Raw genomic sequence first — 16,942 nt, forward strand, 5'->3', positions numbered from 1 at the left:
AACAACTGAAGCAACTTCATCTACATAATGCAGATCAGGGCACAACATCAATGCAATTCTCAATCAGTAACACCGCCCGTGGTGGTCAGATTTGGAGGCCGCCGGAACCGGGTTCAGTTAAATGCAACATCGATGCTGCCTTATTCAAGGAGATCAAAAGTAGCGGGATGGGAGCAGTCATTAGGGGAGATGCGGGGGAGTTCCTTTTCTGCAGCAGCAGTTTCATTCCAGTTATGAAGGAGCCACGAGTTATTGAGGTGCTTGCATTACGTACGAGCCTCATTTGGCTTGCCTCCTTGAGGTACATGAATGTGGAATTTGAATCTGATGCTAAACTAGTTGTTGAGGCAATTCATTCATGTAAACAGGATATCTCAGAGTTTGGATCGCTCGTCCAAGATTGTCAAACTATTTTGCGATCCAACCCTTCTTTTAAATTATCTTTTATTCCTCGTTTAGCGAATAGGGCTGCTCATCTGGTAGCTAGGCAGGCCTTTCCAATGCTAGCGATTTTTTATCAACTGTGGTGCCTGATTGGTTGTCAAACGTTATTGTTGAGGAGGCCAATCTTTTTAATATATGAGATCCATTTTCAGGTTCAAAAAAAAAAGTCTTTTTTTTAATATTATGTAAATCTCAAAAATACATGTAATATGAAACGGAAAGAGTAATAAATAATTAATTATCAAAATAATTAAATATGTTATATGATCCGTGCAACACGCGGATCTTCTACTAGTTATAATAATTTCACTAACCCGTGGATACGTGGACAAGCAACTTTAATTTTAGACAAGTTTTGGCAAACAACAAAACGTTCTTAGCTCCCATGGTATTGGTACCAAATGAAACATCATACCTGCATATAAAATATACTAATTATTTGTTCTTAGCTCTAAGTGAAAAATAACATCAATTTAGGTCTAATGTTTATAAATAGTATTAATTTAGGTTTTGATAACGGAACGTGACATGTTATTCTTAAGTTCTGTCAACTGTACTTGTAGAGAGAAATCAAAGATTAATGGAGTAATATGAATGATGTTTTACATTTCGTTATCGAGATTTAAATTTGTACTATTTTTCTAAACGTTAAGCCTACATTGATATTATTTTTTACGTGGAATCTAAATTTATACTTTTAAAAAAATTAGGTCTATTTTCATACTTTATCTCTTAATAAAATAGAAGTTCAATTTTCAGCGATATTGACTTCTTATGATATGGTTTGTTAATTTTAATGATGCGTCTATTAAAACATCATTTAGCTCAAAAATTTAAGTTGATCGATAAAGTTTAATAAAAAAAATTGGGATAAGGCAACAAAATATGTCTGGTTTTCAGGGATGTATTGATTTAGACTCTACGCACAAAAGAACACTAATATAATTAAGTTTAACGTTTAAAAAAAGGTACAAATTTAGGCCTCGATAGCGAAACGTGACACGTCATTGATATTACTCCGTTAAGTTCTGATTTCTCTCTCCACGTATAATTGACAGAACTTAACAGAGTAATATAAATGATGTATAGTGTTCTGTTATAGATGCCTAAATTGTTATCATTTTTTACACATTAAGCATATATTTATGCTATTTTATTCGTGAAGTCTAAATTAATACTTCCAAAAAACCATAGACATATTTTGGTACCTTTTTCTATAATTGTATTAGACAATTTTAAGCTTGCCGTTTATTTGACTGCGCGATTTTGAGTCTTATTAAAAGAAAATAAGTTTTTTTCGGTACCAGAAAATACGCAATTTCAACCTTTATTAATTTACCAAAATGTAATTAATTTATGTGGATCATTATCAGGGGCGGAACTAGGGGGGTTGGAGTGGGCTCGAGCCCCGACAGGCCGCCGGAGAATTGAGAAAAAAAAATTTAATAATGGGTGTCTAGTAATATTTTGGAAAGAATTATATTGACTCTATCTAGCATTATTTTAATGTTTAAAGGTAGATAAGATAGTCAATGATGTTTATTTTTATTTGAGAGGTCATATGTTCTTTTTTTTGGTAGGAAAGGAAAGAAAAAAAACAAACAAACAAAACAAGTCAACCCGGGATCAGCCTAGGAAAACTGACCCCCACCACATCCTCTAAGATCAAAGAAGAAATGAAGCCCGGTGGAGAAGAAAAGGTAGAAAGACCCAACAAACCAGAGTGTCCTTCCATTGCAAGACGGTCCGCGACGCGGTTCTGCTCCCTATAAAGTTAAATGGACTCTTTATTTTTATTTTGATAACACTTTTAAATTCATTTTTAATATGTCTTTACCATTAAAAAAAAAAAAGTAAATTTAACATATTTAATATTTATTTTTATTATGTCTTTACCATTAAAAAAAATTAAACATGTTTAATTTTCTATTCGTTCAATGCTAGTTTCTAAAAAAATAATAACATTTTTACAGTTCTAACGCGTTGGAGACTAAAATTCTTTTGTCCAGCCCTAACGGGCTAGACTTTGAAAATTTACTGCCAACTGCACGGTTAATTTTGAATTTTTTTTGACGTTTTGAATTTTTTTTTACTGATATGTTTGAACCCCGGATCACCTGGGATCCTGGTTCCACCACTGATCATTATTCTAATTACCTTTCATCAAATTTGGTGGTGGCAGAAAAATTAAGGACAAAGTCCAATTCATTTTCATCTCTTCCTTCAAGGATGAGTCTTTTATTCCCAAATCTTCATAACCAACATCACCACAAATAATTTTAATATTTTTGGTGAGGAGGGAGTTTAAATTTTCTAAATAAATACAGACAAAAATTAGTAATAGAATTCCTTAAAAAAATTATAAAATTAATTTAAAATTACTACAGTAAAGGCAAATTAATTTAGTATTTCAACCATGAGGATGAAATAAACTTTTTTTAATAATGGCTTAATACATTATTTGCCTCCTGAATTTTTTAGATTGACCCTCTGAACGTTTAAAGTGTTCTGATAGCTCCCTGAACTTGCATAAAATGTCTAGTTAGCCCTCTGAATTTGCATAAAATATAATCAATTGATCACTCGGTCGTAAAAAAAAGTAAGTTAAATGAGGAAGATGTATTGTACGAGTCTTAAAAAAACGTAAAACGACCAAAATCGGGGTATGCAGTTCTAATAAAAGACAAGTTGTATAATTGAGCAAGTAATAACTTCATTTTTAATTTATGTTTAATTATGTAATAACATTCTAAGATGCGTGGAATACATATTCCGCAGTTCTAAGTGAATATTTTATGCAAGTTCAGGGGGCAAATAATGTATTAAACCTTTAATAATTGTAGGACTTTAATGATCCTACAGTATTTGGTCATTCACCGTTAGATCTAGACTTATTAGAATCCTAAGGTTGAGATTCAAAGCATATTAAGGCTTATATTTAATAAGTTTAGATCTAACGGTAAATGATCCAATTCATTTGATCATTAAGATCAATGTAAACGATGATATGAAAAAGAAATCCAAAAATATAAAAATTGTTACCTCATTGTGGAAACGTTGAGTTGCAGAAATGTCATCTGAAGCTCTTAAAAGAAGATAAAGCTTCTTAACATTTGGTTGAACTCTCAATATCTTCTCTATAAATACTGCACCAATAATTAATTACAAAAAATTAATTAATAATTTCATATGTTTGAACAAAAATTAATTAAATCGATATGATAATTAATATAATTATTTGAGCAAAATAGGCGTAATACATCATCAGTTCTCTGAACTTGTTTATAAAAGTAGATTGGTTCTCTAAACTCTGTAAGTATCTCACCAGCTCCTTGAACTTGATTATTTCGTATCGCCAATTCTCTGAACTTGTTATAAACGAGGAAGTCTATGTTAATCAGCCTCCAGGGTTTGAGGATCCTAAATTCCCAAACCACGTTTATAAACTTAAAAAGGCTCTGTACGGCCTCAAGCAATCACCACGTGCTTGGTATGAGAGGCTGACCAGTTTCCTGCTGACTAGAAATTATGTCAGAGGCAAAGCTGATACAACCTTATTCATTAAGAGAAAGGGTAAAGACACCCTGCTGGCTCAAATATATGTTGATGATATTATTTTCGGTGCTACTAATGAGTCAATGTGCAAGGAATTTAGCAAGCAAATGCAAACTGAGTTTGAAATGTCAATGATGGGAGAACTCAACTTCTTCCTTGGACTTCAAATCAAACAAGGGAAAAATGGCATCTTCATCAGTCAAGCTAAATATGCCAAGGAGATATTGAAGAAATATGATCTTGAAAATTGCAAGCCAATATCTACTCCTATGGGCACTGACACTGTCCTTTGTGCTGACGAGAATGGTAAGTCGGTAGACAGCAAATTGTATCGAGATATGATAGGCTCTCTACTTTACTTAACAGCAAGTAGACCGGGCATTCAGTTCTCAGTATGCTACTGTGCTAGATATCAATCTAACCCTAAGGAATTTCATTACATAGCTGTAAAAAGAATCCTTAGATATTTGCAAAGCTCAGTGAACGCAGGTTTATGGTATCCCAACACTCATGATTTTACACTCATTGGATACACTGACGCTGACTATGGACGAGACAAGCTTGAACGAAAAAGCACCTCTGGAGGATGCCACTTCCTAGGGAGCTGTCTTGTATCCTGGTTCAGCAAGAAGCAGGCGTCAGTAGCCTTATCTACCACTGAAGCTGAGTACATTGTTGCTGGACACTGTGTTGCTCAAGTCCTATGGATTAAGCAACAGCTTGAAGACTATGGTGTTCAAACAAAGACAATTGAGGTCAAATGTGACAACAAAAGTGCAATTGATCTATCAAAGAACCCAATTCAGCACAGCAGGATGAAGCATGTCAGCATCAGACATCACTTCATTAGAGACCATGTACACAAAGGTGAGATCAAGCTGACCTATGTCCCAACGGATGAGCAGCTTGCAGATATCTTCACAAAGCCACTGGCTCGTGAGCAGTTCAACATACTGAGAGAAGCCATTGGTATGTTTAATCCTCTTCAGTAAATTCCAGTTCTAAATATAGATTCATGCTGAATGATCTATGCTATTATCTGCTGAGTGTTTAATGCTCATTGAATATCACATACTGAGCAAATATGCGCACTGAGTAGTTATCTCAAACTGAGAAACCAATTACTTAAACCATCCATTTATGTAAAACTGACCACTCAGAATATAGAACGATTAGAATTCTAACACTGAGTAAAAGACCCGTTGCACTTAATGCTAAAGCACGCGAATAGCCACCTAGGATGACGTATGCGTCGAATGTGTCATAAATGCCAGGACCCTTGTCGGTTGACAATCCCAAGGACAAACTGACACATGGATTCGATAAGATCCACCTCTCACCTCTATAAATAATGGGCAAATCCCCATTTTTATCTTTTTACGCTTACAGAATTCTCTGGCATAAATATTTTCTCTCTCAAAAACTTCAAATCATTCATATCTTCTCTGCGAAAATGACGAACGATTCTGTCAACATCTCCGATGCCGGTCACCAATCTGTTGGAAACCCTAAGTCTCCTACCCAGCATGATCAAACCAAAGCTACCACACCGAGCAAGAAAACCCAAACTGAGCAAGGTACCTCCTCTAAGGGAAAGAAACCTAAGCAACGAACCTACACCAAGGTCTATAAGAACTTCAGGGAATACAAAATTGACTACTCAAGGTGGTTCTCAAAAGATTTTGTTGAAAAAGAGCAACCATTCTGTGAGTGGATTTCAAAGAATGGCTGGACCGAGCTGTTCTCAATAAGCTACAATACCTACCCTGACTTGGTAAGGGAATTCTACCACTACCTGTGTGTCGCTGATGACAACCAGGACCACTTAGCCACCAAGGTGAAGGGCAAAACCATCTTCATCAATCCCACCTACCTAGCCAGCTTGCTAAAACTCAAGAATGAAGGAGCCATTCTTAGGAAGTCTGGAGATCAGGATGTTACTGGATACTCCACTACGTTCTGCAAACCGACTGGACATGCTGGTGAAATCTCCAGCACTTCAATAGGACAACACCAAAAGATGGCACACTACCTGCTGACCAATTACATTTACCCGAAGATAAATTGCACCAGCTCAGCAACAAACTTCGAGCAATGCTTCATATGGCATATGCTGACCTACAAACCCATCAACATGCCAGTATTCTTGATTGTTGGTTTTCAAAGAAGCACTGGCACTCTAAGGCTGGGTTCACTCATTACCAAGATCCTCCTTGACCACCGAGTAGACCTCACGGGGGAAACTAAAGGCAAAGGATCAGAGATAACTGCTGCTGCTTTGTTCGCCTTGAAATTTGATCAGTCAATTAAGAAAGGAAAAGGTGCCGCTGATCAGACCACTGAGGGAATAGTGGTTCAAAAGAACAGAAGAACCAAAGCTTCTGCTGACAGGAAGAGGAAAGCTGTGCTAAGCACCTCTAAGGGCGTTGTTCCTGCTCCTAAGAAGATAAAGATTGTGTCCAAAGGAACGACTGCACACGCTGAGCCCAAGTCAGCTGAGAAAAGACCTAGGCAAGATGAGCCTGAGGCAGATGAAAGGGAAAACCTTGATGAAGAACCTCTGAGTAAGAAGCAGAAGAATTCTTCAGAGTTAAATCCAATCGATGCCATTCCTGCTGGCTTCTTTGTTCCCGACGACTCTCACTATACTCAGAGTCAAGGTGTTGCCGCTGAGCAACAGAACGATGAAGTTGAACTGGATGATCAGTTCATTGAACAGTTGGAAGAAGAGTTAGATCAGGAAGATCAGGATAATGAGCAAGAAGAAGAAGGAGAAGAGAGTGGTCAGGACGACACTGAGGAGACAGCTAGTGAAGAAGATGCTGAGCCAACTCACACTGAGTTGACTGCAGAAGAAGAAGTTGAGCAAACTGAACAGCAGGATGCTGATCAAGGAGTCAATTCTCCATCTCATTCAATTCAATCAATTCACGCTGATCCCACTCCTCCAAGGACCCAGGGAAAAATAAGAAGACTTGTCAAGGCACACCCAACAACTGTGCTTGATGTCATGGATGACTTAACGCAGAAAAGATCAACCACCGATCCATCGACTATAAAGCTAAAATTCTTCAATAAATCTTCTACTACTCTGCCAGAGCACACTGAAAAGCAAGCCTCTGTTTCTCTTCCACAGGAACAAGCCGACTTAGATGCTTCTGAGAACCCAACTAACAACGAGCCAATTCTCAATGCAGATGCTGAACCTAGCCCTCTGCCGTCTAAGGAAATTCCTGCTCCAGTCAGCACTGAACCTATCCAACCTTCAACAGAAAGTCAGCTTCAGCCTGACTCTGAACCTGCATCCAATGCTGCTGTTCAATCACCTCTCCATTCTACAGAACAAGTGTAGGTTGAAACACTAAGACCAGTCACTGACCCCACTGGCACTACAAATGATGCACTGAATCTCACTCCTCCACCAGCTGGTCAAACTAATGAAGCCTCTTACAACTACCTCACTGCCACTGAGTCTGGTAGAAGGATAGTTAACTCGGCTCAGGCCTTGATCCAAGACCTTCATCAAACTTCAGACACTGCTGCTGGGTCTTCCGATAATGAGTCCACTCAGCTTTCACAAGTCACTCAACTTCTCAACGAGGTTCGAGGTCTAAAAGACTTGCTGAGTGTAATGATCAATATCCAAGCCCAACAACCAAAGAAGGAGTCCATAACAAAGCTGGATGAACTCCAGCTGACCATGGTTCAACATATCAACTCCCTTTAGGGACAATTTCAAGCCTTGTCAGCTGCGAACTCAGGGTATGCAACTTCTGCCGAAGTTCATCAGTTATTCACCCAGCTTCAAACTGAGCAAGAGAAGACAAACCATCAGCTTTCCTCTTACTCCCAATGCCCAGTAGAACAGATCGGCGAAGCTGTTCGTCTTCTGAATCTAAACAAGGCAGAGATGGACACTGACCAGATGAAGCAGAATGAGATTCTCCAGTATACACATCAAATCTTTACCCATGTCCGTCATTCCAACATTCAGCGTCAGTTCTATGACTCATCTCTGCTCAAGATGTTTCATCAGGCTTATGCTGCGCTGACTGATACACTTACTTGGATGGGTAAATCTCAAGCCTACGCACTGAGCATCCTCAGCGCTGCTGAAATTGGTGTGCCTCAAGAAGTATTCGACGATGGTGTTGCTATCTTTGATGGCATAAATGAAAGCACCAGCCAGCTGAAGGACTTCTCAGCTCGCATATCTGAAGCTGCTCAAAACAGCACCTTCAGGCCTCCTCCTCCTCCCGATGCTGCCAAAATGGGGGAGAAAGAACAAACAGGAAGAACTCAGCATGAGGCTGCTGGAAGTTGTCAGCCTAAGGAAAAGGGAAAACTGATATATAAGAAGAAATAGCTTAGTTAGGATAGCTAGTTTCTAAGTCTTAAGTATCCCTGTTATGTATAATGCTGACTACTTATTAATACTATGCATGCATCAAAACTTTCAACTTGATTAAAATCTTATGTGATGCTAGGCTATTATGTGTTGCATACATCAACTGTGTTTATCATTCCTAATGTCTTCTGATTGTATGCTGTTAACACTGTCTTGTATGATTAAAACATTATCTTATAAGACTCATTGAACAACGAAATACTCAGCGCTCTCTGATAGTTAAATCTTCCGCTTAAAACTGAGTTAATAGAATGTGTTTCATGAGCTGACCTTTATTTGAAAACTGACCTTGGACTTACTCGATTAAACCTTAAAATATTTAGAGTAAAACTGTGTCAGTAGCTCAACCCTTACGGGGGAGTTTATTAAGTTATAAAAGGTCAACTATCATGGGGGAGCTCAAAACTGAGTTCTTCACTAAATAGTTTTGCCAACATCAAAATGGGGGAGTTTGTTGAAACACCTTTCCACATGATTTTGATTTGACAAAATTATTTAAAGAATATTCTAAAACACACTAAGTTTAAATGCTTTGATTTATTACACTAATGTGTTTGTTCAATGTTGAGCTAAATTGTTTATAAGACACTAAAAGGCTAAAGGCCCAAAGGAAAGTCAAAGGCCCAAGACAACTCGGCCCGTGTAAACAAAACGCTGTCGTTATGAACAAAACGCAGCTCAGCATGAAGAAGGATCTGGAAGACTTTCTTTATCTACTTCGGAACGAAGCTGCTGAGTTGGACGACAAAGAGTACAAGACAGCAACTGAGCAAGGAAAAACTTCAAGACAAAGTATTTCTACTTTGGGTAAAGTTCAGAAGACACAGAAAGCTGTCTGGAAGACTTTGCCATAAAAGGCGAAACATTCTGCCTGTCTGTCTAAAAGCTGCTCAGCACTGACCGAAGACAGAAGATACAACAATCTGATTGGCTAACGGCACTGAGCGTGTACTGAGTGACAACGACATCAAGCCGTTTCCCTCCAACGGTTATTTCGAAATTTGAAATAACCGATACCTCAAGTGTCACTATAAATAGGCCTTTCAGTTGCTTCATTCGATGCAGATCTTCAACAAGCCATTACGCTGACCAAATTTCTACTCGAAGAATCTGTGTGAAAAAGCAAAGCAAATACTTACACCAATTTCCATATTACTGTGTAAAAGTCTAGAGTGATTATCCAATCATCTAAAGTGTCTTAGCAACGGTTGTTTAGGACAAACTTATTATCATTTCTAGAATTAGAAAGGAGAGGCTGAGTACTCGGTTATAGTACTCAGCAATAGAATAGGAGTGAGTAGAGGTATAGAGGAAGGTACTCTTGTTATACTCAGCTTCTTGTTGTAAAAGGTTTGATGCTCTACCGTTAAAGAGCTCAGTAGAGAATTCGAAAGCTCGGAACGTGTTCCGGGGACAGGACGTAGGCGTAGAGGTCGAACCTGGATAAATCTGCTGAGTAACATCGTTCTAACCTTAAACTCCTTTAATATATATATATATTGCTTGCTTAAACAAAACTGACCAAGTAAAGAGGTCACGCTGAGTTGTGTGCATTGAGTATCTGAGTTCAGGAATAGACTTAAATGCTATCTCCTGACTCAAAGAAAGAAGCTGACTTAGTCACCAGTTGACTAAGCTAGTGTCTTACTTCACTCAGCGCGCTGTGTAATTCTTTTTCAAAGTAAAAGAAGTCAGCCTTAACGTACTAAAATTTTAAATAGTTCCTATCCCCCCCCTTGGAACTAACCTGTTACGTTATAAGGGACCAACAGTTGAAACACCTTTCCACATGATTTTGATTTGACAAAATTATTTATATTAATATTCTAACACATTAAATTTAAATGCTTTGTTTTATTCACACTAATGTGTTTGTTCAATGTTGAGTTATTTGATTTATAAGATATTAAGTTAAATGGCCCCAAGGCCCATGAAAAAGAGTCAAGCCCAAGTCAATGGATCATTGCCTCGCGGCCTAAGAAGACCAAAACACAGTCGTACCGAGTAAAACGCAAGCCCAGCTTGGAGAAGGATCGAGAAGTCTTCGTCTAAATAGCTTCAAGATGAAGCTGCTAAGTTGAGCGACAAGATAGTCCAGTCAGCAGTTGACCTGAACAAACTTAGAGACAAAGTATTTCTACTTTGCGTAAAGCTTAGAGGACGCAGAAAGCTGTCTGGAAGACTTTACTATAAATGTGGAAACATTCTGGTTTGTCTGACGAAAAGCTTCTGAGCACTGCCAAAGACAGAAGATACAAGAATATTATTGGCCGAGGATGCTGAGCACGTACTGAGTGAAAGCGACAGGAAGCCGTTTCCCTCCAACGGTTATTTCGAAATTCGAAATCACCGGTGCTTCAAGTGTCACTATAAATAGGCCTCTCAAATGCTTCATTCGATGCAGATCTTCAATTAAGTCGAAACGCTGACCAAATTGTTACTTGAAGTTCTGTGAGAAAAGCAAAGCAAATCTTACACCAATTCCAATTCTGTGTAAAAGTCTAGAGTGATCTAAATCATCTAAAGTGTCTTAGCAATTGTTGTTTAGGACAAAAACACTTATCATTTCTAGAAGAATAGAAAGGAGAAGCTGAGTACTCGGTTATAGTACTCAGCGGTAGAAATAGAAGTGAGTAGAGGTATAGAGGAAGGTACTCTTGTATACTCAGCTTTCTATTGTAAAAGGTTTGTGCTCTACCTTTAAAGAGCTCAGTAGAGGATTCAAAAAGCTCGGAAGGATTTCCGGGGACTGGATGTAGGCAAAGAGCCCGAACCAGGATACGTCTGCTGAGTAATATCCTTCTAACCTTTATCTCCCTTAATTATTGCTTGCTATAACACTACCTAGTTAAACGCTAAAACGAACACAAGCTGAGTTGAGTGAACTGAGAAGCTGAGTTCAGGAATAGACTCAAAGTGCTATCTCCTAACTCAAGGATAGATTAAGTCTTAGTTACCTGTTGACTAAGTCTGTATCTAAAACTTACTCAGTCTCACAGTGCAAAAAGACTTCGAGAAAGTCTAAGTTCGAAATTAACAGTCAGCCATACGAGAAATTTTTTAAATAGTTCCTAACCCCCCCTTGGAACTATTATTGTCACGTTATACGGGACCAACAAGTGGTATCAGAGCTTAACAGCTCACTGAACAAGATATAACTATCTTGAGCTGATCCCCACAATGGCTGAGAACAGCACTCGTTTCCTCCCAGGAAATCAGACAACTCAGATTCTTCCAGAGGATGACCTCAAGAAACTGCAAAATCATGCCGCTGCTATAAACATGCTTCACTGTGCATTAGATGCTGCAGAGTACAACAAAATTTCAGGTTGTGAGTCAGCACAGGAAATCTGGAAGAAACTGGAGGTCACCTATGAAGGAACCAGCAAAGTTAAGGAGTCCAAGGTGAACCAGCACATGAGGTTATACGAGCTATTTGAAATGAATGATGGTGAAGGAATCTCTGAAATGAACTCAAGATTCACCAACATAATCAACAAGCTCAAAAGACTTGGCAAGATCTTTACTGAGGAAGAGCAAGTCAAGAAGATACTGAGGAGTGTTCCCAAAAGCTGGCAAGCCAAGAAAAATGCTGTTGAGGAAGCTTAAGACTTGACCACCTATAAGTATGATGAACTCATTGGATCTCTACTGACCCATGAGATCTCAATGAAGAACTTTGAGGTGAAGGAGAAGTCTGAGGACAAGAAGCAAAAGTCTCTTATCATGAAAGCTGACTCCACTAATGGGAGTTCAACAGACGATGAAGAGATGGCCACGTTCACTAGAAAAATGAAAAGGGTGTTCAGAAAGAATGATAAATATTCCAAGAAGCCTTACAAGAAGTTTGATAAGTACAAAGCTGAGTCCAGCGACAGCAAGTACAAAAAGGACAGTTCAAAGCCCATCACATGCTTTGAATGCCATCAAACTGGCCATATCAAATCAAGCTATCCTACCTTGAAGAAGGAAAAGAAGAACAACAAGAAGGCAATGGTGGCCACCTGGAGTGACAGTGATGAGTCATCATCATCAGAAGCTGATGCCACCGAGTCAGCAAAGATTTGTTTCATGGATGATGAGCTTGCTGAGCCTTGTGTTTCTGAGCATGCTGACCCCTTCATTGCATCTGACAATGAGGAACACTGAACTGAGGTAATGTCACTACCCCTGCCCAGAAATGAACTGATAAATTCCTTGAGTGACCTCTATACACTTATCAAAAAGTGTAACAAGAAGGTTAGAGCACTCAGCAGGCGATGTGATGAGATTGAAGAGGTCAAACCCAGTGACCTTCGATATCTTCTCCAAGACAACTCAACTTTGCATGACAACATACAAATTATGCACAAGTTTGTCTCTGAGGTCAAATCAGATTCTAAGAAACTGAGAAAGGACATCACATCTATTCAGAACCAATTCATGGTTCCGAATAAAAGAAATATCCCTCTGAACACTCAGTACCGAAATACTAGTCAGCAGAGATGGAGTCCTCAGCGGAATGTCCAGTGTGACTTTTGTGGGAAGAAAGGACACACCACAAAGGTGTGCTGGCATGCTCAGCATTGGGGTGCTGACCAGCCAGTGAGATATCCCCAACGGAAGGTTAGCTGTGACTTCTGTGGGAAAAATGGACACACTGTCAAAGTGTGTCGTCATAAGATTAAATATGATGTTTCACCTGCTGAGCCTAACAAACAAGGACCGAAAAAGATTTGGGTACCTAAAGATAACTAGTTGTATTACAGGTAGGCTTGAGGTGTGCTGAGAAGTCAAAGATGTGGTACATTGACAGCGCATGCTCGAGGCATATGACTGGTGATGAAACTCAATTCATCACACTTGTGCGTAAACGAGGTGGAAGCGTAAGTTTCGGAGACAACAAAAAGGGTAAGATAGTAGGGTCAGGAACCGTTGGTGGTAATCCTACTATTGAGTCAGTCTCCCTAGTCAGTGGACTTAAATATAACCTACTGAGCGTAGCTCAGCCGTGTGACAACGGCAGAAAAGTTATATTTGATGAAACTGGATGTAAAATACTCGAGGGAAAAACAAATGAATTAATTTTAACTGCCCCTCGTATTGATAATGTCTTTATGCTGAATTTGGAAAAGAAATTTTCAAAAAATATATGCTTAGTGTCAAAGGAAGAAAATTCCTGGCTATGGCACAGGAGACTTGGTCATTTAAGCATGGACCTCTTGGCCAAATTAGCAAGAAAGCAATTAGTTGAGGGACTGCCAGAACTTAAGTTCGAAAAGGATCAATTATGCAATGCTTGTCAGTATGGAAAACAAACTAAAAAATCTTTTCACAGTAAAAACATTGTCTCAACCAAGCGTCCACTAGAGTTGCTACACTTGGATCTCTTCGGACTAGTCCAGCCGCTGAGCTTGGGTGGTAGGAGATTTTCCTTGGTCATTGTAGATGACTTTTCTCGGTACACTTGGATCATCTTGCTGAGTAGCAAGGATGAAACCTTTGAGACGTTTTCAACATTAGTAAAAAAACTTGAAAATGATAAAGACCTAAAGTTAGCTCACATCCGAAGTGATAATGGTGGAGAATTCAAAAACCAACAGTTTGTTGAATTCTATGAAGCTAGCGGCATTGACCATAACTTTTCTGCTCATAGAATGCCTCAACAGAATGGGGTAGTTGAGAGGAAAAACAGAACCTTGGTTGAAATAGCCAGGACAATGTTGAGTGAGAATAGGCTTCCAAAGTACTTTTGGGGAGAAGATGTCAACACAGCTTGCTACATACTTAATAGGGCTCTAGTCAGACCTATATTAAAGAAGACCCCCTACGAACTTTGGAAAGGACGAAAACCCAACATTGGATATTTTCGTGCCTTCGGTTGTAAATGTTTTATTCTAAATACTAAAGACAGCCTTGCCAAGTTTGATTCAAAAGCTGATGAAGCTATCTTTTTAGGCTACTCAACAAACAACAAAGCATATAGAGTTTTCAATAAACGAACTCAGGTCTTAGAAGAGTCCGTACACATTGAGTTCGATGAAACTAACCCTGCAGGAAAAGACAATCAGCTGATTGAAGATGATCCATACTCAGCACCTGCTGACTAAAGGTAAAAGCGAAACTCAAATTGTTTTCACTGACCAATCTACACCTGCAGAGATTGTTGAAACACAACCAGCTCAAGACATCACTCTACCTAAAGAGATCAGAATACCAAGAGGACACTCAGAGAGTGCTATTCTTGATGCTGCTGGAAACACCCTGATGACAAGAAATCAACTCAGGAGATACCTCAGCAACGTAGCATTCGTCTCAGTTCTGGAACCAAAGAACTTCTCTGAAGCTGAGCACGATGAGTTCTGGATGAGTGCAATGCAAGAAGAACTTGATCAGTTCAGAAGAAATGAAGTTTGGGACTTAGTGCCAAACCCAAGAAGCCAGAAGACCATAGGAGCAAGATGGGTATTCCGCAACAAGCTAGATGAACAGGGGAACGTAGTCAGGAACAAAGCAAGACTCGTAGCTCAAGGCTATAGTCAGCAAGAAGGTATTGACTACGGTGAGACCTTCGCCGCAGTGGCAAGGCTAGAGGCTATAAGAATTTTATGTGCATATGCTAGTTACATGAACTTTAAGTTATTTCAAATGGATGTTAAGAGTGCATTCCTTAATGGAGTTATAAACGAGGAAGTCTATGTTAATCAGCCTCCAGGGTTTAAGGATCCCAAGTTCCCAAACCACGTTTATAAGCTCAAAAAGGCTCTGTATGGTCTCAAGCAAGCACCACGTGCTTGGTATGAGAGGCTGACCAGTTTCCTGCTGACTAGAAATTATGTCAGAGGTAAAGCTGATACAACCTTATTCATTAAGAGGAAAGGGTAAAGATACCCTACTGGCTCAGATATATGTTGATGATATTATTTTTGGTGCCACTAATGAATCCTTGTGCAAGGAATTTAGTAAGCAGATGCAGACTGAGTTTGAAATGTCAATGATGGGAGAACTCAACTTCTTCCTTGGACTTCAAATCAAACAAGGGAAAAATGGCATCTTCATCAGTCAAACTAAGTATGCTAGAAGTATGAGCTTGAAAACTGCAAGTCAATATCTACCCCAATGGGCACTGACACTGTCCTCTGCACTGACGAAAATGGCAAGTCAGTAGACAGCAAATTGTACCGAGGTATGATTGGCTCTCTACTCTACTTAACTTCTAGTAGACCAGACATTCAGTTCTCAGTATGTTATTGTGCTAGATATCAATCTAACCCTAAGGAATCTCATTACATAGCTGTAAAAAGAATCCTTAGATATTTGCAAGGCTCAGTGAATGCAGGTTTATGGTATCCCAATACTTATGATTTCACACTCATTGGATACACTGACGCTGACTACGGACGAGACAAACTTGAACGAAAAAGCACCTCAGGAGGATGTCATTTCCTTGGAAGCTGTCTGGTGTCTTGGTTCAGTAAGAAGCAGTCGTCAGTAGCCCTGTCAACCACTGAAGCTGAGTACATTGCTGCTGGAAGCTGTGTTGCTCAAGTCCTCTAGATTAAGCAACAGCTAGAAGATTATGGTGTTCAGACTAAAACAATTGAAGTCAAATGTGACAACAAGAGTGCCATTGATCTATCAAAGAACCCAATCCAGCACAACAGGATGAAGCACGTCAGCATAAGACATCACTTCATCAGAGACCATGTACTCAAGGGAGAGATCAAGCTGACCTACGTCCCAACGGATGAGCAGCTTGCAGATATCTTCACCAAGCCGCTGGCTCGTGAGCAATTTAACATTCTTAGAGAAGCTAGCGGTATGTTTAATCCTCTTCAATAAGATCTAAGTATAACTCATGCTGAGTGATTTATTACATGCTGAGTTGCTATACATGCTGAGTTGCTATACATGCTGAGTATCCCTTACTATACAATGAATTAAAACTGCTTTATACACTCAGAACTTGAACTGCTGAGTAACTACGTAGCTGAGTAAAGCAACTTGAACAATTAGGGTTTGCACGCGTAGGTACGTAGCCTCTAGGATGACGTAAGCTTCATCATTAGTAAAAGCACGCACTGTTTCTCGCAATTAATGTTAGTAATAACTGACTATCGATGGTTCAAATTCCCACCGTTCCTTCCGACCTATCAAGTCACCACCTATCGTCTATAAATAGTGAACGACTTCTCACTATTTACTCTCTACACTTGAAATTCGCATTCGAACCTTCTTTCTCTCTAAACCTCTGATCTTCAAGTTTCTGCATAAACATTCTCAAGAACACCATGTCTGATTCCCAGAATTTCTCTGGTGACCAATATGAAGATAATCACTCAGACATCAATCCTGGCTCTCCACCCGAGCAAGAGTATGTTGATACTTGATAGGGGTATTTTACCCCTATCTTTTAGCGTGATTTACGGGATGATTTCGGGTAAAATAAATAAGTTTAATTACAAAAATAAAGTGTTTTTGATAAATAAAGAAATAAAAATAAATCTCGTACTTTTAGTTTATTTTCCTCGTTTTTGATTAGTTTAGGAAATAAAA

General features: G+C 39.0%; 1 pseudogene; it reads right to left on the bottom strand.

Moving 5' to 3' along the window:
• LOC136222527 (fatty acyl-CoA reductase 3-like) overlaps nucleotides 1-16,942 on the bottom strand; it is a 64,453-nt pseudogene that overhangs the window by 25,632 nt on the left and 21,879 nt on the right.

The sequence above is a fragment of the Euphorbia lathyris genome, chromosome 3 (genome assembly GCF_963576675.1).
Source record: "Euphorbia lathyris chromosome 3, ddEupLath1.1, whole genome shotgun sequence".
Lineage (NCBI taxonomy): Eukaryota > Viridiplantae > Streptophyta > Magnoliopsida > Malpighiales > Euphorbiaceae > Euphorbia > Euphorbia lathyris.